The sequence below is a fragment of the Neomonachus schauinslandi genome, chromosome 1, assembly GCF_002201575.2.
Source record: "Neomonachus schauinslandi chromosome 1, ASM220157v2, whole genome shotgun sequence".
Taxonomy (NCBI): domain Eukaryota; kingdom Metazoa; phylum Chordata; class Mammalia; order Carnivora; family Phocidae; genus Neomonachus; species Neomonachus schauinslandi.
Window position 1 is genome coordinate 190,402,196 of NC_058403.1, and position 21,356 is coordinate 190,423,551.

At 42.6% G+C, this 21,356-nt stretch overlaps 1 protein-coding gene across 1 annotated transcript in view; it reads left to right on the top strand.

Annotated features, from left to right (window-relative positions):
• The first annotated feature begins 12,345 nt into the window (after positions 1–12,345).
• Positions 12,346–21,356, top strand: part of ERC2 (ELKS/RAB6-interacting/CAST family member 2) — a 917,787-nt gene continuing 908,776 nt past the window's right edge. Inside the window, exons 1-2 of the mRNA XM_044912797.1 lie at positions 12,346–12,438; positions 12,881–12,955. The gene's annotated coding sequence lies outside the window, so the exon portion shown is untranslated. The remainder of the gene's footprint in view (positions 12,439–12,880; positions 12,956–21,356) is intronic.

Here is a 21,356-nt window from a genome sequence, read left to right on the forward strand (position 1 = left end):
TTTCGTTTCTTTTTTTTTTTAAATATTTTATTTATTTATTTGACAGAGAGAGAGCAAGAGAGCGAGAGAGGGGACACAAGCAGGGGGAGTGGGAGAGGGAGAAGCAGGCTTCCCGCTGAGCAGGGAGTCAGATGCGGGGCTCAATCCCAGGACCCTGGGATCACGACCTGAGCCAAAGGCAGACGCTTAACGACTGAGCCACCCAGGTGCCCCTATCACTCTGCCTGTTTCAAGGACTTGTCAATGGGCTGTAGGTAGTAAGGAAATTTAATAATTTTTCTTCTGTCTTTGTTTCCCACATCAACAAGCACAGCCTCCTCTCAACATCACCCACAAAGTTCTTCTGACAAACAGGTTTAAAGACCCTCTAAATGATGGGTCCACTACTAGGTGTGGTGGAGAAACTTGAGATACAAAAGGCTTCGTCTTTCCTCCTGTGGCAGCGACGGTAATAAAAGCTGGGAGGGACTCTCCCTAAGGCAGGTGTGATGAGTACTGCCTGGGTGGTTGGGGAATATGGGACACTTGCACTTCATCAGGGCTGGCGTCCATTTACATGACAATCGTCACCACTCTTGATGTGGCTGCGCTCTTCAAGCTGAATATAATTTTCTGTGCTTATTGCTTTTTCTTGTTTAAAAGAATGGCCCTTTGTAGACTTTATTTCATTTAGGAACAAATTCCCAGCAAGTTTTACTTCTCTCTCTCTCTCTTTTTTTTTCTTGTTTCCTTTTCCCCCTTCTTTTTAACTTTTCATTTTGCAAGTTTTCCAGCATATACGAAAGTAGAGAAAAAAACAAAAATGAACTCAGCTTCAACATTGCTTGACATCCATCCTTCTTCTACTCCCCCCCCCCCACTTTTATTTCTGGAGCAGCTTTTTTTGTGTTAATTTTACTTTATTTATTTTTAATTAATTTTTAAATTCTTATTTTTATTGAAATAGTTGACATACGATATTATACTGGTTTCAGGTGTACAACATAGTGATTCGACAATTATGTATCTTACTCAGTGCTCACCACAGTAGCTGTAGTCACCACCGGCCACCATACAAAGTTATTACAACATTATCGACTCTGTTCTCTATGCCATAGTTTCATCTCTGTGACTTGTTTATTTTATAACTGGACGTTTGTACCTTTTTATCCCCTTTACCTATTTGCCCATCCCCCCTGGCAGCCACCAGTTTGTTTTTGGTATTTATGAATCTATATCTGTTCTGTTTTTTTTTAGATTCCATATATAAGTGGAATCATATGGTATTTGTCTTTTTCTGTGTGATTTATTTCACTTAGCATACATGATGCCCTCGAGGTCCATCTGTGTTGTCATGATGGGCAAGATTTCATTCTTCTTTATGGCTGAGTAATATTCCTGTGTGTGTGTGTGTGTATTACATCTTCTTCATCCATTCACTTCTTTTTTTTTTTTAAAGATTTTATTTATTTGACAGAGAGAGACAGCGAGAGCAGGAACACAAGCAGGGGGAGTGGGAGAGGGAGAAGCAGGCTTCCCGCCGAGCAGGGAGCCTGATGTGGGGCTCGATCCCAGGACCCTGGGATCATGACCTGAGCTGAAGGCAGACGCTTAACGACTGAGCCACCCAGGCGCCCTATCCATTCACTTCTTTTTTTTTTTTTTTTTTTTTTTTTTTTTTTTTTTTTTTTTTTTTTTTAAAGATTTTATTTATTTATTTGACAGAGAGAGACACAGCGAGAGAGGGAACACAGGCAGGGGGAGTGGGAGAGGGAGAAGCAGGCTTCCCGCCGAGCAGGGAGCCTGACACGGGGCTCGATCCCAGGACCCTGGGAACATGACCTGAGCCGAAGGCAGACGCTTAACGACTGAGCCACCCAGGCGCCCCCCATTCACTTCTTGATGGACACTTTGGATGCTTCCATATTTTGGCTATTATAAATAATGCTGGGATAAACATAGGGGTGCATTTATCTTTTTAAATTGGTATTATTTTTTTCCTTGGGTAAATACCCCAAAGTGGAATTACTGGGTTGTATATTTCTATTTTTAATTTTTTGAGAAACCTCCTTACCGTTTTCCATAGTGGCTGTACCAATTTACATTTTCACCAACAGTGCATGAGGGCTCCCTTTTCTCCACATCTTTGCCAACATTTGTTATTTCTTGTCTTTTTGATATTAGCCATTCTGACTAGTGTAAGAAGATATCTCACTGTGGTTCTGATTTGTATTTTCCTGATATTAGTGATGTTGAGAATCTTGTGTTTATCACTTTTTAAAATATCTTGTGTAAAGAGGGCACGTTCTGCATGGAGCACTGGGTGTTATGCACAAACAATGAATCATGGAACACTACATCAAAAACTAATGATGTGGGCACCTGGGTGGCTCAGATGGTTAAGCGTCTGCCTTCGGCTCAGGTCATGATCCCAGGGTCCTGGGATCGAGTCCCACATTGGGCTCCCTGCTCCTTGGGAGCCTGCTTCTCCCTCTGCCTCTCTCTCTCTGTCTCTCATGAATAAATAAATAAAATCTTTAAAAAAAAGAACTAATGATGTAATGTATGGTGATTAACATAACAATAAAAATAAAAATAAATAAAAAATAACATACCTTGTGTTCCTGGCTCTAGAAGAATGTAAAAAACATTCATCCATACAATGGACAATAATTCAGCCATTGAAAGGGAAAAGGGAGGGCGCCTGGGTGGCTCAGTTGGTTAAGCGACTGCCTTCGGCTCAGGTCATGATCCTGGAGTCCTGGGATCGAGTCCCACATCGGGCTCCCTGCTCGGCAGGGAGTCTGCTTCTCCCTCTGACCCTCCCCCGTCTCATGCTCTCTCTCTCTATCTCATTCTCTCTCTCAAATAAATAAAATCTTAAAAAAAAAAAAAAAAGAAAGGGAAAAGGGAGATGTGCACTGACATGAAATTGTCCATGATATGCACAATTTCAGCTGAACAAAATCAAACTGCTGAAGTGTATGTGTATTAGGGCTCTCTTGGTTGCAAATGGCAGACAACCATGAGAAATAGCTTCAGTGAGAAATAGTACTTACTGTGTGTCTAGCACAGTCATAAGAACTAGAAGAATGATAGAGTAGCTCAGAGAGTTGGAGACAATGTTGCACAGAAGAGCTTTGGGAACTGTGAGAACTTTGGGGTCCTCAAAAATGGAATCAGGGACCTGAATGTTCTCAGAGCCAAGACTCTCTCTGCCTCTTATCTCTGCTTCTCAGTGTTTGCAGCTTTCTTGTAAAAGTGGAGCCACGGATGCCACCAACTCTGTAATTACCTTCTTAGAGCTCCTTGACTAAAGAAGAACAGAGAGCCAGTTGAAAAATCCCAGGGAAGGATCCTGACAGGCCTGGCTGTGGTCTTATGTCTAGCCCTTGGAGCAGTCACTGTGGCCAAGGAGGAAAGGCGATACGAAAACCTCTGAAGCCAGAAAGACACGGTCTAAAGCTAAAAGGAGAAAATAAGGGATATGGAAAGAAAAAACCGTAATTGGGCCCAATTTTTGTTAAAACATACATTTCAAAAATCCAAGGGAATATACACCAGCTTGGGTGGCTCAGTCGGTTAAGCTTCTGCCTTCGACTCAGGTCATGATCTCAGGATCCTGGTATGGAGCTCCCCCCACCCCTAGTTGGGCTCCCTGCTCACTCCCTGTTCCTCTTCTCCCTCTCCCCCTGCCCCTCCTCCTGCTTGTGCTCTCTCTCATGCTGTCTCTCACATAAATAAATAAAAATCTTAAAAAAAAAAAAAAGGCGGTTGGTTGTCTCCGAGGGTAGATTTTCACTTTTTCTGGAATGTTTGAATTTTTTTAACTTTTTTTTTTAAAGATTTTATTTATTTATTTGACAGGGCAGGGGGAGGCACAAGCAGAGGGAGCGGCAGGCAGAAGGAGAGAGATAAGCAGGCTCCCCACCGAGCTGGGAGCCTGAAGTGGGGATCAACGTAGGACTCTAGGACTCGATCCCAGGACCCTGACCTGAGCCGAATGCAGACCCTTAACCAACTGAGCCACCCAGGCACCCCTGAAATATGTGAATTTTATTTTACAATCCACTCCTCTTACTCTTGTAAGCTAAAAAAATTTTTTTAGGATTTTTATTAAGAAGTTAAGCAGAAAAGGTCCTAAACCAGTATGCTCTTTGTTTGTTCAGTTGATAATATATCTCATTAATCAAACCCAGGAGCATCATTCTAAAGCTGTTGCCAATTTGGTACATATTTTTATCATTCAAAATAGCTTGTTTTCTTTTATTATTCTCCTCCAAGCAAATTGGTTTCATTTAATTGTGTAGTTAAGGCTTTTGTTTGGAAAAGAACTCTGTTTCTCAGAGCTGATCCAAAGCCTGTTTCAAGAAATGGATGAATTTTTGGCAACGTAAGTTATGAACATTTTCACTGTCTATAAGAATTACTTGGTGATAGAACACTCAGTAATCTAAGCCATTTTTGTAGGTGGTAGGATATATACCTAGTGGTTGGAAGGAAAACTAGCTCCCTCTTCTGTTTTCTGGGTCCACGCCCCATTCTACCTTTATCTAGCATCAACCCCTGCCCTGAGGCAGGCTGATTCACTTATATCTTTGCAGTCTAACTGTGGATTCCACTCTTCATGTTACATTAATGATTCTCCTGTTACTGAAAAACAACTCCTGTTTATGGAGTTCTCTTGAGTGTTTATTCAGACATTTCTCTCAGTGACTTTTCAAATATGTAGCGTAAAGCTGTTATTTTGTAGACCTTGGGTCCTTGGTTAAGTTGGGTAAACAAGTCCATTTTGGTCCCAAGAAACATTTCTAGGCATCGTGTTGCCCTTTCTCTCACAAGAACCCACATTTTAGGGCAGGTATTTTTCTCTCTCCCAGAGAGACTCCAGGTGATAAAGATAATAGATGAACACAGGCCTTCTCACCGCACAGGAATGATGTACTGGAAGCACATCAGGATGTTGGCTGTTAAAAGCCCAAGTGTAAGAAATTCTTTTTTGGAACGCCGGGGTGTAAAATGCCTATAATGGAAGCTCCAGCCTCTTTTTCTCTGTGTTTCTTTTAAAGGGTTTTTTGTTTATTTGTTTTGGTTTGGTTTTGGTTCTTAAAAGTTTCAATAAAACTTTATTTACAAAAACAGGCAGTCAGCCCCCGGGGCTGTAGTTTGCTGATTGGTTCTTCAAAAACACTATATTAAGATAGGATTTACCTTGATTGCTGAGATTTTGATGCCTCCTTCAGTTTTGCACCCAAGGCTAGTATCTCACTTGCCTTATCTTGGTCCTGACCATTTAAGCATGGAGATTCACAAATTTGTTTAAAACTCCTGACAATGTTAATGTAAGTTTTACTCTCTTCCTTAACAGGATCAGCATCCTGGGCACAGAAGCCACCATTCCTTGAGTCTTCTAAGGGCTTTACCTGCATGGTTTTATTTTATCCTTGTCATAGCCACGTATAGAAGAAACTGTGAACTACTCCCCTTTTATAAATAAGCAGACTGAATCTCAAAGTAAGTAACTTGTCTGAAGACACATAACTATTAAATGCTGAACTTTTGCCACTAGGGAGGAAAACACAAAAATGGGTGGCTTTACTATGTTATTGATATTTTAAACATCTTTCATGTTTCAACACCTTCCTCCCCATTTTTGAAAATGATTTTTCTCTCATGTAATGAATCCCATTATTAGCTCCCTTAAAAGTTTTGCTGGGTCTTTTCAGCATCTGTGTGGATGGAAATGTGGATAGGATTCAAGGTAAGACATTTTCATGGGTTTCTAGAATAGCTTAACTCTCCAGAAGGCCTTTAGCTTTTTAGAAAGAGAACATGGTGGTATTTGAATGTAACTGCTTTAGTAGCAAAAACAGAAGTCTAAAGGGGCCAGGGTTTGGGTGAAGCCAAAAAATATGTGAGCCTGCAGCATTTGGAAGGTTTTAAACCCTGCATCTGTAGTTATTTCTCTCCTTAGGGGCTTCCAAGAGGCCTTTTCCATCTTGAAATTGTTCTTGAAAAATGAGCATGGTAAAAAGTCCTTTTAATTTTACAGCTTATAGCATAATTTAAAATGTATTAATGAACTACCTTTAAATAGCCAAATCAGGGAATGCAGAAAGAAGAGGAGGCCTAAGGGATGGGCAGTAGATCATGGAAAATACCATAAAGAAATAAACACAGGCCAGGCTCAGGGCTTGGCATGGCCATCTGCCATATCTTTCCAGAAGCAGAGTAAGGAATACCCAATAACTATAACAATATCTACTTATGCGGTTTCCCCCAGGTTTGATTTCTTTGGGGAATCTGGTAGCTGGGCCAGATTCAGGCTTTGGATTCTACTGGACTGTAATGAAGGGCTTTGTCTAAGCATAAGGAAGCTGGCTTTCCAATGCAGGGAGTAATTGTGGCTGCAAGGAAGAGAAAATTGCTCAAGCTACCTGAGGCAGAAAAAAGAACGGTATGTATCTACTGGAAGGATACAGAGGCATCTTGTGGAACCCAAGGACAACAAGGGTGGCCAGAATCATGAGTGGCCAGAATTGGGCAAATGGAAAGTTATTGGAAGCCAAGGAACTAAAGCAATTGATGTAATTTTACATTATATAGACATTTAACCAACATTTTTGCAAGCCCCTGAAAGACTTGCATACCTTGAGATTACAGACTTACAGAAAACTGTAAATGGGGAATTAATAAATGTTTATAAATGTGTATAAAACATAACTTTATGGTTTTTCATATTTATAAACATTTCATTCCATTTGAAAATAATTGTAGGTTAGATTTTCTTCTCATTTCACAATAATTCTTATGTTCTATGATTATGGACCAATCATAGCCACAGTGAAATGTAATAAATTAGCCAAATAATTGTAAAAGCAAAGCTAAAAAAACTTTCAAAAATTTCCACAGGGAAGAAATATTTTGATGGTGCTGGATTTTGATATGCTTGCTATGATGCTTAGGGTTACAAAGGCCTTAAAACATTCCTGGCAAAGAGAATTGGCTTAGATTGGCTTAGTTAAGCCAATAGGTTGGCTTCCTAAGGGTCAGGTGATTATTTCTGATCCAATTAACTGTGGTGGTGGTGGTGCTAGTGAGTCAGTTAATTGGGTCTTTTTTCTTTTATGGCAGCCCAATGATGTTTCTCTTGAATTAAACTTACCTTGTTAAGAGACATGTACAAATGACCCCATGCCTAAGGACAGATAATTGTGAGTTGTTTGGGATTTTGTTTCTCATCTAACTAAATTCTTCTCATGGCTAATTACTGTCCTGGGTTACTCATCCATGCCCATGGCTCTAATTACCAAACATGATGACTTCCACACACTGTCTTCATAATCTCTCATCTGACTTCAAAGCACACTGAGATAGTCACTTTCTGGATATTTCCACCTTGAGGTCCCTGGCATTACAAACTCAAAAAGCTCCAAATGAATCCATAAATTATTCATAAATTTTCTATAAACCTGTATCACCCACCTCCACCTTTATTTCCAGTCTAAGTGAATGACACATTATCCAGTTGCCTGAACCAGACTCCTGGGAGGATTCTTGGCTCCTCCCTCTTGTCCCATATCCAAGCAATCACCAAGTCCAATTGATTTTACCGTGTCGATTCTGGAGCCAGACTGCCTTGTGTTGGAAGAAGTAATTGAGAGAATGTGTTCACCAGTTGACCATGAGCTGGACCTGGGTAATCTGAAGCTCCTCATCCACTCCGCAGTCCTTAGAATGTATACTCTGCTCACTGTTCCCACAGTGGGGCCTGTTTTAAGGACGTAGCCTTGAGAGAGTAAGGTGTTGTTGAGATCATCTGGACAGTATACATGACTGAATGCTGTTAGGGCCTCTATATAAACTTTTAAGATTCTGATGGGCAGGTGCAGAGATCTACTCATCTTGGAATCACTGGAGATTAGCCTTGTATGTAAGGTCCCTTTCTTATTAAACCTGACACCTACCAATCTGGAATGGTCTGCCTCTTTCTTTGGTCTCTCCTTGCCCTCCATGTAAGGGGGCCAGTTTGTGAACCAACACATAGATTTGAATCTCAGTCCTGCATCTTCCTGGTTGTGTATATGTGTAAAAGAGAGAGAGGTTGTTGTTTCTGTGTTTTATGACTCTGTATCATTGTGCAACAAGAACAATCATTTCTAACCAGTGCTCAGTTCCTGGGCCACTTGGCCATCATGTCTACCTACTGGCTAGTTTTAAGAGGGTTGGCAGTAGTGACTGAACATATTGGGCAACATGGGGCTTTAGATACAGTTGTGTTTTTTCACTGTGGAGATTTTGTTAATTTTTCTACTTGGTTCAAAAAAAAGTATATATATATATATATATATATATATATATATATATATATAGGAGTACACAGTTTTCTTTTTGTTTCAGGCTCCAATATGGCCCTGGGCAGAGCTGATAAAACTGGCTGATGGGGTAGAGGCGTGGTATAAGCAAAAGGGGGAATCAGAGATGCTTCTAGGTTTGTACCTGAGCAACTGGATAAAGGGTGGTATCATTAATCTGATGGGTGACCTTGGGAAAGAAAAAATGTGGTACATAAAAATCCAGAGTCCTGTTTAGAACTAATCAAGTTTGAGATGCCAGTTAGATACCCACATTGTTGTTATCAAGTAAGCAGTTAGATATTCAAATCTTTTAGACCTTTAGGAATCTCAGTTTCTGTCTATTTGGCTGACTATTCTCCTTTCTGTTGACCAGCAAAGGTCTTAGAGCTCATTTCTCAGTGACTTTGGTACCATGGTTTTGGGTGCCCTAGTTCTGATTTGGGCTATAAGCTCACCACTCGTACCCACTGGCTGACTCATTCCAATGGCCCAGTTTCAAATACTGTGGGGAGATCTTGTGACAGCCCACCCAGGGGCAGATGTTCTCCAAAGATTCAATCTCCTATGGTTGGCTTCACAGAGTATGCAGGCTGCTGCTCTGGGCTGAGCACAGGGTGGGACAGGAAGGGTGGATGTAGCAAGCAAATTTGATGACATTTTCCTTGGGAATCCATTTCTGAACCCCAGGGAAAAGGTTGGCTGTCCTTCCTACATGCTGTTACACTACCCAGAGCATTGTTCCTTCATAACCGATATTGTAATGGCCTGTTTTCTTGTCTGTCTCCCTTACTGCAGTGTACCTTAAGATCCTTTAGATCAGCTTTTTAATTTTTCAGATGAGAAAACTAAGTCCCAGAGAAGATAAAGATGACTTAAGATCCCTAAAACTTCCAGTCCTTGTTTTACTACATAAAGTTGCTTTCTGTTTAAAGTGATTATTCTTAACTTTTTCAAGGACCCAATGCAAAAGAAATCTGTTGAGAACCATAGATCTTCTCTCTGGGGGTAAAATGTACATAGGCATATAAACAAGAACTTGTCCCAATGAAGTTCAGTGATTGTTGTTTAGAACCCATGGATCAAAGGAAAAGAGAATGGGTAGCCAAGAATAGTGAGCTTTAGGCATAGATTTAAATACATTCTCAGCTGGATATGTTATCTGACTTTTCTGAAAGACAGTAAATATCCTAAAGAGCTTTTTTGAGAGTAGTGGAAAAAATGTAAGTGGTGCACATAGGGGGTAGTCAATAAACATTGGTCACATTTCAAAAGATAAGGGATTTTAGGACTTCTCAAAGTACTCTCAACAAGGTACATCTATCTATCTATCATCAATCTATCTATCTATCTATCTATCTATCTATCTATCTATCTATCTATCATCTACCTAACTAGTAAAGGCTATCAAGGAGGTACACAGAAAACTAAACACAACAGGTGTTGCTTGGTTTTACCCTGGAGCATTCAGGTCGACAGAATGAGTGCTGATTTCTTGGTGACCGAGAGAAAGAAGAGGGTAAGGGCAAAGAGGCCTCAGGGGCCATGAGTCTGTGAAAAACTATGAACACTAGAGGTGTAAAAGGAAGGCTTAAGGAACAGGGCATTTGAGTAGAGTCTACTTCCTTCATTAAATATTTCAATTCCCATCATGGGAGGAAGGAAGGAGTCATCGCTAGTCATTGTGCTGATTCCATACCTCTGCTCATCCAGACATCCCATGGCTGGATTTAGCTTCATTTGTTGGAGCTTCCCAGGAGGAGACATTTAGATTTGGCCACTGCAATTGCCTGCAGCAGACTCATCAGGACAGGAAGGAAATCACTGCTCTAGTCTTGCAAATTGACTACTCAGTGAGAGACCAAATCTGGAGATTCCAGTGAGGTTTGGAGTCCCATCCCTAATATAAAACGGTAGTGGCTGGTGCTCCAGACTTGTTGGGTGGAAGCTTTTTCCAATGAAAAACGTGTCCAACTCCTGCTGCACATTATCTTGAGGTGTGTATGTGTGTGTGTAATTAACTCAGACACCATCTTTCTACTGTAAGTGGGACGATGCACGCACATTGCAGGGCACAGAGAAGGCATTCAATGAATGGCAACTATGATGTTGATGGTTTCTTTTTCCTTGCTCCCTTTTTCATCTTCCATTCTCTCTTTCCCTTAGGGGAACAAGAAAGTGAAAATCTTATGAAATCCCTTCACTCTCCTAAAGAAGATTAAGCTAATAGGAGGGTGCCAGGGTATGGGAACCTTGGACCCCCCCCCCCCCCCGCCAAAGCTTAACTTAAAAGACAGTTGCATCCCGTCTACCAAGTACCATCCCTGTCCCTGTCGCCGAAGCCACCTGACCAGTCCCAGGAGTGCCTGGCAGCCTTTGGAGGGGGGTACCCGGGAAGGGGCGTCGGGGAGAGGAGATGAGGGCCAGGTGCTTCGAGAAGGCGGCTGCCTGGGAGGTGGCGCTTCGAAGACCCCCGTCACCCGGGGCCAGGCGCTCTCTGCTGCCCCCCGCGGAGGCGCCCGCGTCCCAGCCCCGGCCCCCCCAGCGGCTCCTCGGGAATGCTGGGAATGTGAGTCAGGGCCGCGGCGAGCAGGCGAGCGCGCAGAGCGGCCGGGCGGGGGGCCCGGCGGAGCGCAGCCCTGGCAGCGCCGCGCGAGCGCGCGTCTCGGGACTGCGGCGGGTGCCGCCCCCTCGGCCGTCAGCCCCGCCCGGCCCCGCGCCGGGCCCCGGCCCTCGGAGCCGTGCCCTCCCTCCCAGCCCCGCTCCACCTCCTCCTCCTCCCGCTCCTGCTCGCTCGGGCTCCGGCTCCGGCGCCGGCTCCGGCTCCTCCCGGCCGCCCGGGGCCAGGGCGACGTGAGGTTGTAAAAATCCATGTGGGACGGCCCCGGGGCGAGCATCGGAAAGGTGAGACGTCGACGCCGGGGCCGGGGCCGCTGGTCGCCCGGCTCCCTCGGGGCGCCGGTGCCGGGCATCCCTCGTGCCGGGTCCCCCTCACTCGTGGGGAGCTGCAATGCGTTATCGCGGGGAGCCGAGGGGTGAACCATCCGCCTCCACCGGGGCTTTCTGGGGCGGGGGAAAGGATGGGGCGGCCTAAGGGCGGATTTGCCTTGATGTAGAAACCCCCGGATTGGAACAAGTGCACGGCTTGCTCTGGCGCGCTGGCGCCGCTCGCTCGCCCCGGCGGCCCGGGCCACCTCCCTCAGTTCCTCTCCGGCAGCCACCCTCACTGCCATCGCCTTTCTTCTCTCCAGCTCCCCCCTCTTTCTCCTGGCTTTTCCCCTCTTGCCTCGAGGGGTGGGGTGTTCTCAGGGGCAAGGGTCTCGGGGAACCCCAAGCAGAACAAAGTGTTGAAAGGTGGAGCCCCAGTCCAGGGGGTGGGGTGCCTGGATGCCTCGGTGGGCTCCGAGGGGAAGGTATTAAGAAAAAAAAAAATCGTGTCAGGGAAAATGAAGCTGGCTTTATTGGGGAGGGGTAGAGGGTGGTGGTGTATAAAAACGAATACGATGTGAAATTAAACTGAACGACATTCCTTGCCTCCCCCTCCCCATCTCCGAATTTTACAATAAAAGGGGTACTTAGAAGGTTGTACCTAATTTTTTATTTTCATTTTTAAAAAATTTTCGTCCGAGCCTTTGAAAGATCATCTTAGGACAGTGAAGATTAAGGGCTGCTTTGGTGCGGGATAATAAAACAGCGCTCATAAACTCTCGGATCGGCCCGGCCTTATTTATTTTGTACTTAAGGGTCTCTCTTCTCTTTGCCAGAGAGGGAGGGTCTGCTCTGTTAAGAGCGGATCGATTTTAGGCGGCTACCTGCCTTTGCTGGATGAAAGGCAATTTACTCCCGGAGTGGTGAATTGTCAGGTCCCTCTGTGATTGACAGTCACACCTGCCACTTATGTGGGCAGAACGGGGACCGGTAAAACCTCAAGAACCAATCAACGCTCGGGAGAGGAGGGCAGCTCCCACTTGTCATGGTTAGTTTCCTGGTTGGCTTTTTAAATCAGTGGTTTTACTTAACCATTGGTTTCCACCAGGTATGAGGCTCCAGCTGTGAGAGGGAGACAAGCGGGAAGAAAACTCTTCGTAAATGCGCTTAGAACCAAGTATGCTTGACTTGTGTTTGTTTCTTCTCTTCTCCTTCTCCTCTCACTAGTTGTAGTAGTTGGGGATGCTCAGGCCATTGGCTTAAAATGAAAATGAAATGGATCTGTGTAAAAAATGCAATGATGGGGGTGTGTGTTGGGGGTTAGAATTGTCCACCTATTTCTCTAGAATTGCAGGCTCCTTTATAAGAGACACCGTTTACTGTTGAGCTATCTGGAAAAAGGGTGTGGCACTTTGTCTCCTATGGTCACTCTTGTCCTTGTAAAGTCACATTGTTTTCTCAGTATGCAGTTGTAATTGGCTCTGTTAATGGGTTTATAAGATATTTTTGAAGCAGACAAGCATGCTTTATTAGGATTACCACGAATAGAAGAGGTTCCTTTAGTTTTTGACAGTGTAACTCAACTTCTGGAAGTGAGGGCTTGCCTTCTTCACTTACAGTTTGGCTGTCAGTTTGGATGTGGCAGTGGGGTCGAGCCAGATCCTTTCCGGAGGGTAGAAGAGTTTGCCTTTAAGGTGAGTTTGCTTCTAAGGTGAGCCATCTTGTCTGTCTGCCTCTGTGCTTTAATAAAAGCCCTGCACAGTTTGGGAGGGCGGTGTGTGGATGGTGATGGAAGCATGGTTTCATCAGCAAGACTTTCTTGGGTGGATGGAGTGTGGGCAGCAGGACCAGCTCCTCCTCAGTGCTCTATAAATGAAAGGCTTATTTTTTTCAGTGCCCTTCTCCCTGAATTCAGTAGAGAAATTACTGGTTGATCCTGTTACCTTATAGAAGCTGTATCTGGATGTGAATATAAAGCTGTGCATTCAGTGTTTCGTGAACAGATTATGAGCCAGAGTACACTGATTAGGATTTTTCATGTGCGAGCCAGGTTTGTCAAGGTAGTATTATTACTATTACTTTATTATTGCTATTGTAAATGCTAGCCCTTTGTGGATATTTTACATACATTATCTTTTTAAAAACTTTCAGAGCTCCTATGAGGTAGGGGTTATTATTACCCCCAAATTATAGATAAGGAAACTAAAAGGGATTATGTATCTTGCTGCAGTTTAGGGTAAGAGTGAGCACTTGAGTCCAGGTTTCTCTGACCCAGAGCCTGTGACCTTGAATTCAAATATGGTTGTGCCATCTATATGTGTCCGTTCTGAAGTATGGACTCTCCCAGCATAGATAGGTGCTATTCTGTTTCCAATCCACTGCGATGTTAATGGCCTTTGCACTGTGTGCTTTGTCTCTCTGAAGGCCATCACTTCACCAATAGACAAATTTAGTAACTTTGTGTATTATATATTTCTAGTAAGCCAGCTTTGGCCCAGTGGACATTTGGTTCCAAATATAATGATGATTATTTAAAAGAAGGTAAAACAAAACAAAATCCACACTCTTCTATTTTTACTGATACCTTAAATTTCCAGTTGGAGTTCTGAATAGGTATTGGTTGAATACATGCTCTTATCATTCAGTTGGCTTTTTTTTTTCTTTTGCTAAGGGATTAGAATTTTATTTTCTCTTTCACTTACAAAGACTCTTTTTCTCTTAGCAATTAAATATAATTGTATTTAAAATCATTCTCTTGAAATAGTATGGCCCTCTTGTTTTATTATGTTGGAAAGGCTACAAGACTTCAGCCTTATCAGTGTCTTCCCTTTGGTGAAACTCAATGGTCATGGTTTGCCCACATAGATACCCTTGAATATTAGTTTAAATGAATGGTGTTGGAATCCATAAATTCACCTCAACAGATAGTCTTTGACTTTGGTGAGGTTAACTTTGTATAATCTACATTTTTGTTTGTTTTACTAGGGACACCCTTTATAAACCCTTTTATCGTCTAAAAAGTTAACATTTTGGGGACGCCTGGGTGGCTCAGTCAGTTAAGCGTCTGCCTTCGGCTCAGGTCATGGTCCTGGGGTCCTGGGATTGAGTCCCGCATTGGACTCCTTGCTCTGTGGGGAGCCTGCTTCTCCCTCTGCCTGCCATTCCTCCTGCTTGTGTGCGCTCTCTCTCTCTCTCTAAAATAAATAAATAAAATCTTTAAAAAAAAAAGAAGTTAACATTTTGGCTGTTATATTGGAGACCTATTTGCCAGCCAGTGGTTTAGTTTCAGCAATTATTCCTTGATACTTTATTGTGACTTTCCTTATTTTAGAAAAACAGAACAAATGGAAAATAGAAAAGCACTGGTATTAATGATAATTGATCCAAAGGTAGACATCACTGGGTGTACCAAAGGCAGAGATTCTTCAGTCTCTTCTTGTGTGAAGAAAAGGAACAAAGTGAATTAATATGTAAGAAATGCTGAAATACATCAATTGATAAAAGTTACATTAGTCAACTTTTGCTGTGTATCAAAACTTCTTGACTATAGCAACAGGTATTAATTCTCACACTCCTGAGTTTTTAGGTTGACTGTGATTTGACTGATCTAGGCTGCGCTCCTGGGGTAGTTCTGCTGTCCGCTGCACTTGGTTTTGGTCTGCTCCGCATGTGTTCTGGGGCCCAGGCAGAAGGGAAAGCAGCTACTTGAGGCATACCCCTCTTGTGGCAGATAACTGGATTTGATAGCCGAGTCAAATGGCACAAGCAATGTCATTTTCACAAACGACCTTTTTGGACATAGCCCGTCACAGGGTGAAGATCAAATCCATGGGTAAAAGTAGACTCTGCCCATAGTAGAGGAGGGAATATTTGATGAACTATAATCTGAACTCCTACAACATTTTAAAAGCATGGTGTCTTAGAGAATTTTATAGTTTTTTCGTCATATTTTTGGGGAATACAGTCTTCATCGCCTCATTCCCACAACTAGCTTTATGACATATAAAGCTAGTGTTTAACTTTTACATTTCAGGAATATGCCATGTTTGATTCTAGAAGACTGACTGTAAATGTGGATATGAATATGTACATGAATTACTTAAATTATCAAGGCACTGTTTATTAGAACCTACTGTGTTCTAAGAGACTATGCTCAATGGAATAATGAACACAGGAGTTTTTGTCTGATGTGGGTTCTGCCACCATAGAACTTATTATTAGGAGTAGGTGTCAGGAAAGACTTCTTGGATGAAATGGCATTTTCCTGGACCTTGAAGCAGAGATAATGTTGGAGATACATATAGAGCAGATAGATACATGCATAGTAGAAATGTAAGAGGAATATCTAGATATGAGTTATTCCATTTGGCCAGAGGGTAAGAGAGGTTAATAATAATAATAACAGCAGTAATCATAATAATAGCAGTAATTACAGCTCAACTTTTATTGAGCTGTTAACTGCTGTGCTTAGCACTTTACATAAAATATATAATTTAATATTGGGATAGACATTACTGATTGCCTATCCAATATTCATTGTCTCCTTTCTAACTAAAAGAACCCCAATTTTGTTTGAGATGGGAATATGGACATCTCACTTTTCAAGACTCCCTTAACAGCCTAGAGTGGCCATGGGACTCAGGTCTTATAATGATATAAGTGGATGTTGTTGGATGGGGGCTTTCTTGAAAGCTTAGTGAGGAGGACACACTTGGCTAGTATACCCCAACAGCTTTGGTCCCTTTCTGCTTCTTGCTGCTGGGAACTTAGGTGCAGTGCCTGAAAGGGAAGCAGCCAACTACAACAACGAAGATAGGACCAAGTATTAAAAATGGCAAAGCTGGAACTTGGAAGGGTGGGTCTTGATCTTGATGACTTGTTGAGCCATAGTACCAGCCTAAACTGACTTCTCCCAAACTTCTTCTTCTTTTTTTTTTGGAGGGGGAGGGGCAGAGGGACAGAGAATCTTAAGCAGACTCCATGCCCAGCATGGAGCCCAGTTCGGGGCTGTATCCCAGAACTTTGAGATCATGACCTGAGCCGAAATCAAGAGTCAGACGCTTAACCATCTGAGCCACCCAGGTGTCCCCTTCCCATACTTCTTATTGCTCAAAACAAATAACCTTCTTACTTGCAAGCCACTATTTGTTGCTTGTAGTCAGACATAATCCTCACTGTTATACTCTCTCAAGAGCTTCTCAAAGTAGACACCATCATACCAATTTTATAGGAGAGAACATTGGAACTCAGATTAAGGAACTTGCACAAGATCTAGGATTCAGTACTATGTCATTTTGACTGCCAGGCCCTTCATCTTGCCTTTGGCTGGGCAGGGTAAGTACTACAGCAGAGAGAATGTTGGAAAAGTATGCTGGGGTAAAATTGAGGAGGTAACGATTCCAGGTTGAAAAGTTTGAGTTTTATTTCATGGGCTAGCAAGTATAAGATGATTTGAAAAAGACAGAGACTGGAGGTTAGAAGACCACTGAAGCTTAAGTATGTGACACCCAGTGTTTAGTGTGAATGAAGGTGGAGGAAAAGCTGGGCACAAAGCAGAGCTGGGAACATGAGAAGAGAATGGAATTGAGCGAATACAAATCATAGCTGGCTGTTAACCTGTTCTTCTGAGAACAAAATGAAAGTCTCCTGAAGGTTAGTATTAACTTCTACTAATGGCTTCACATTTGCCAGGAAGTAGGGAATGAGTAATGTAGAGAATTGCTAATGGGATGTGAATCATTATTTAGTGCAGTAGGATGGGGATGACTTATGGTCCATACCATTTGTTGTGTGACATGATCTTGGTCTGGGTCTGTCTCTCTTGTGCCAGTTACAGGGAGCAGAGATGAAGGGTAAGACCAGAGGGTGGTCAATGGTATAGCAAATCTGTCAGAGGACATCTGCTAAACATTCAGGAGCTTTCCTGGGGGTGGGGTGGGGTCACTTTAACTTCCTGGGCCTCCCTTTTTTCCCCTCTCTGTCTACTTTTTTTAATCTGTAAAACAAAGGATTTTGTTTACATTAGTGGTTTTCAAATGTTTTTCAGCTGTAGAAACTTTTTTTGTGTTTCCTAAATAAAAACTTATCTGGACCCTCAGTACAGTTAGAGAAAAAAGCAGAGTTGCCCTGAAAATTCAGAGTCCAGGTTTGTGTTGTTTGAGATGCCTTCATGTTGAGGCCACTACTCTAAAATGACCCCTATACCACCCTCCCAGGTCTAGGATTTGAGAACCTTAGAGCTATGTAGTTGTTTTATTGGAGCACCCTCTTTAACAAATCTCTTTGTTATCCCACAGCTTGTTGGTCTTCATATCACCAGGGGTAGAGATTGTTCATGTTCTCCCTAGCTACTTTTCTCTCCTTCCAGGTTTATGTTGGAAGTGACTTGTGTCACTTCTTTGCTAGAATATTTAATTTCCAGTGTGAGACCATCCAGTGCTTGCTTCTGCTGTGATGGTCATGGAAGCATGTGTTGAGATGGAGCTCCCATCTGCCTGGGTCCCTGAGTCACTGATTGAGCAACTGGCATTGGACATACAATGTGAGCAGGAAATAAACCTTTGTTGTTTTAAGCCATTGAGATTTTGTGATTGTTTGTTGATGTGACACTTTTTTAAAAGCTTAGCCTATCTGATCATCTTTTAGTACATGGGCCAAACTTCATATATCTTCCTTTTTTTAAAAAATATTTTATTATTATTATTATTATTTTTTTTTTTTCAGAGAGGGAGTTAGGGGCGAAGGGAAAGGGAGAGAGGGAATCTTAAGCAGGTTCCATGCCCAGCGCAGAGCCTGATGTGGGGCTTGAACTCACACCCTGAGATCATGACCTGAGCCGAAATCAAGAGTCAGATGCTTAACCGACTGAACCACCCAGGCGCCCCTAAAGATTTTATTTTTAGGTAATCTCTATACACAATGTGGGGCTCAACTCATTACCTGAGATCAAGAGTTGCACTCTCCACCAGCTGAGTCAGCCAGGCACCCCATCATTTAACTGACTTTTTATGTGTCTTCTGGATCAACCTAAAGTCTGTCCAACTTGTTCTTACTTTGTGGTTAGGGAAGCAGTGGGTAGGTATCAATATCAGCTGTCCATGCAGGTCTCTGTACTAATAGATTCCTTGGATTGGAATACTTATGCTTAGTAACATTTGCTTTCATGTAAAAAAAAGTCTGAAGACGTATTATATAGTGCATCTTATTTTCCTAAAAAAAAAAAAAGGCTTTAATTTAATGACCTATTGCTTTTTTAGGTAATACAGCTCAGTGGCTTGGGGAAGAATAATGATTATCAGTTACCATAATAATGGCTACTATTGATTACTTATTCATTGATTTGTGAAATATTTATTGAGCATCTACTATGTGATGGGTACTAGGGGGTATAGAGGTGAGCTATAGATAGTTCTTCACTTGGAGCTTACACTCTTGTTGGGAGTTGTAGATAAGTTAGCTCTGTTCTGTGAAGGATACCATTTACTGAGCATCTACTATGTGCTAGATGCTTTATATTCCTCATTTCAAACTACCTATAATGGTAGGTATATTACTCCTATTTTATAGATGAGGAAACTGAGGCTCAAAGAATTTTCTAAGCTCTATGAAGGCAAGAAATTAGCTTTTTGTTGTATCCCAAGTGCCTAGAGGAGTCTTTTTTTTTTTTTTTTAAGTGGGCTCCGTGTCCAGCATGGAGTCCAATGTGGGGCTTGAACTCACGTCCCTGAGATCAAGACCCTGATATCAAGACCTGAGGTGAGATCAAGAGTCAGACACTTAGCTGACAGAGACACCCAGGCACCCCACCCCCCCAGAAGAGTTTTTAACACATAGTAGATGCTCAAATAAATATCTGTTGATTGAATGAATGAACAGAAGAATTTGCTCAAAGTTAATGCTGTGGCAGATCTAGAATTTGAACCCACATCTGCCTGACTCTCAAGGTCGCTAAATTATTGCTTGCCATAGTAGGAGCAGTGTGTGGCCCCATGATTACAACAGAAGCAACAACCGAGTCCCGTTGTTGATGCGAAGGCACCAGGAAGAGCCAGGCTGTTTTTCTTCCACAGCTGGGGCTGAGTCCTCTGTGTGATTTGCTTCTCACTCTGCCTTGGCTGTGGAAGCTCAAGGCCACAACCTCGCTGACTTAATTGTTGATATAATTGGTCACCCCTCTCTTGGGCCAGTTTACCTTCTGCCGTAGTCAGATTTTCTTAGCTATCGGCTAGCTGTTTCCCAGTGTTGTGCCTCAAGTTCTGCATTTAACTTTTTGGGCATTCCTTTTCCACTTCCATCTTTCAGATTTATTGCTTTGAAGGTCCAGGAAATCTCTAGTTGCTGGCATCTAGTGGGCACTCAACAAAATTAAAGAGAAAGAAGAGAAAGGGAAGAAAGGCTGCCAGTACTTTCAGGAAAGAACTAAGTGATGACTTTTTCCTGGAAGTCAATAGTGAGATTGTGGCCCCAGCAGAAGAAAAATATGGGTTGGGTGGGAGGGCATCCCTGGGATACACCTATAGATGGAAGGCCAGTGACAATAATCATAGGTGCTTTATAGAAGCAGTTTTACTTTGCTGTGGTTTATTCTTTAGATTCTACATTTTGCTCACTTGATTCTCTTGTATGTGTGCAGTGCGTTCGCTCATGTGTGTGTGTGTGTGTGGGGGGTCTGATAGTGTTTCTTTCTTTTTTTTTTTTCCCCTTTCCTTACAGCTTTCCACCCCTAAAGGTAGTTGTCATTACATGATTTCAGAGTATGAATGAATTGCAGGCAGCAAAGTGCATTCCCCGTAAATGTATTAAGAGCGAACTATTAATTCAAGGCAACTCCTTAGTGGCTCAGAAGACAAGAACTTGAATGGGAATTGAACAGTGTGACTGTTCTGTAGGAATACTCTCAGATCCTTACACAGACTGTGAGAGACTTTCCACTAAAGCAGTGTGGCTAATTATAATAAGAAAGGGCAGGGTTTTAGATAAGAAACTAAACCTAGTTGTGCATTGTAGTTACTAGCTCCTGTGTAGCAAGTTTCTCTAAAACAAGGTGGGTGTGGTCGGGGTGGGAAGTTAATCCTCTGTGGGTCCAAGGTGACTGAAGGTGGGGTCTGGGAGTTGCTCTGGGGGTGAATTCTGCTCTGAAGGTGGAGGTTTGAGCTGTTCTGCAAGATACGTGGTTGGATTGGTACCGTGATCCCTTGTTATTTTCTTGGTGATACTGGTAGCCACCAAACTTCTACCACGATGGCTTTCTTATGCCCGGTTTCAGGCAGATTAACCATGCTGCCTTCCTGCCAGCCAGCTCAACATTAACTATTATCACCTGGAGGAGCAAGACAATAGCTCAAAAGGGCAGGATCCTGGGAGCAATGTTGTTGACTCTTTCACATTTGGCTCTCAGGAGAGGGCTTTTGATGTATTTTCTTTCTTTCCCATGATGTGCGTGTGTCTTTTTCCTTCTAGGTAAAGTTCCCACCTATCCCGTCTTTGTTTTGCATTTTGGCCCTTTAACCCTCTTGTTCCTGGAACCTCTCCTTGGGGGGGATGCAAGAGGTTTGGTTGTGAATGGGATGATAGCTTGGCATTCTTAGGAACTCTTTGAAAATAGATCTTGTTTGATGCTGGGTGGATACAAAGGCAACTGAGTTTCAGGGACTGCTGTTCATCAGGCTTACAAGCACAGAGCAGTGAGCAGGGGTACACAAGGGAAATTCTTTACCTTTTTGGTCAAGTTCAAGAAAAAGCTATCTTTTCATACACGGGCTTCAAATACTTTGACAGCCCATCTTGAATTCAGTAACACAAATAGTTGCTTAGAATAACTTAGAGCAGATTCTTTTGGATAAAGAGACGTGAACACTGACCTGCGAGTCAAAAGACCTAAGTTCCATTTTTGGCTTTGCCACTAGCTTTCTCCTTATTTGGGGATCTCTTGGTATGTGTCAAAATCATCTGGTCCTTTTCCAGGTGTAAAATGATATTTTTTTACGACAGTTTTTTCGTGCAAAGAATTGATGGAGTAGCTGTCATTTTATTAGCTATTTTATTCTGGAAAACAAGAATGGCCAGTGTGCTTTCATGATGGACTTTATTAACAAA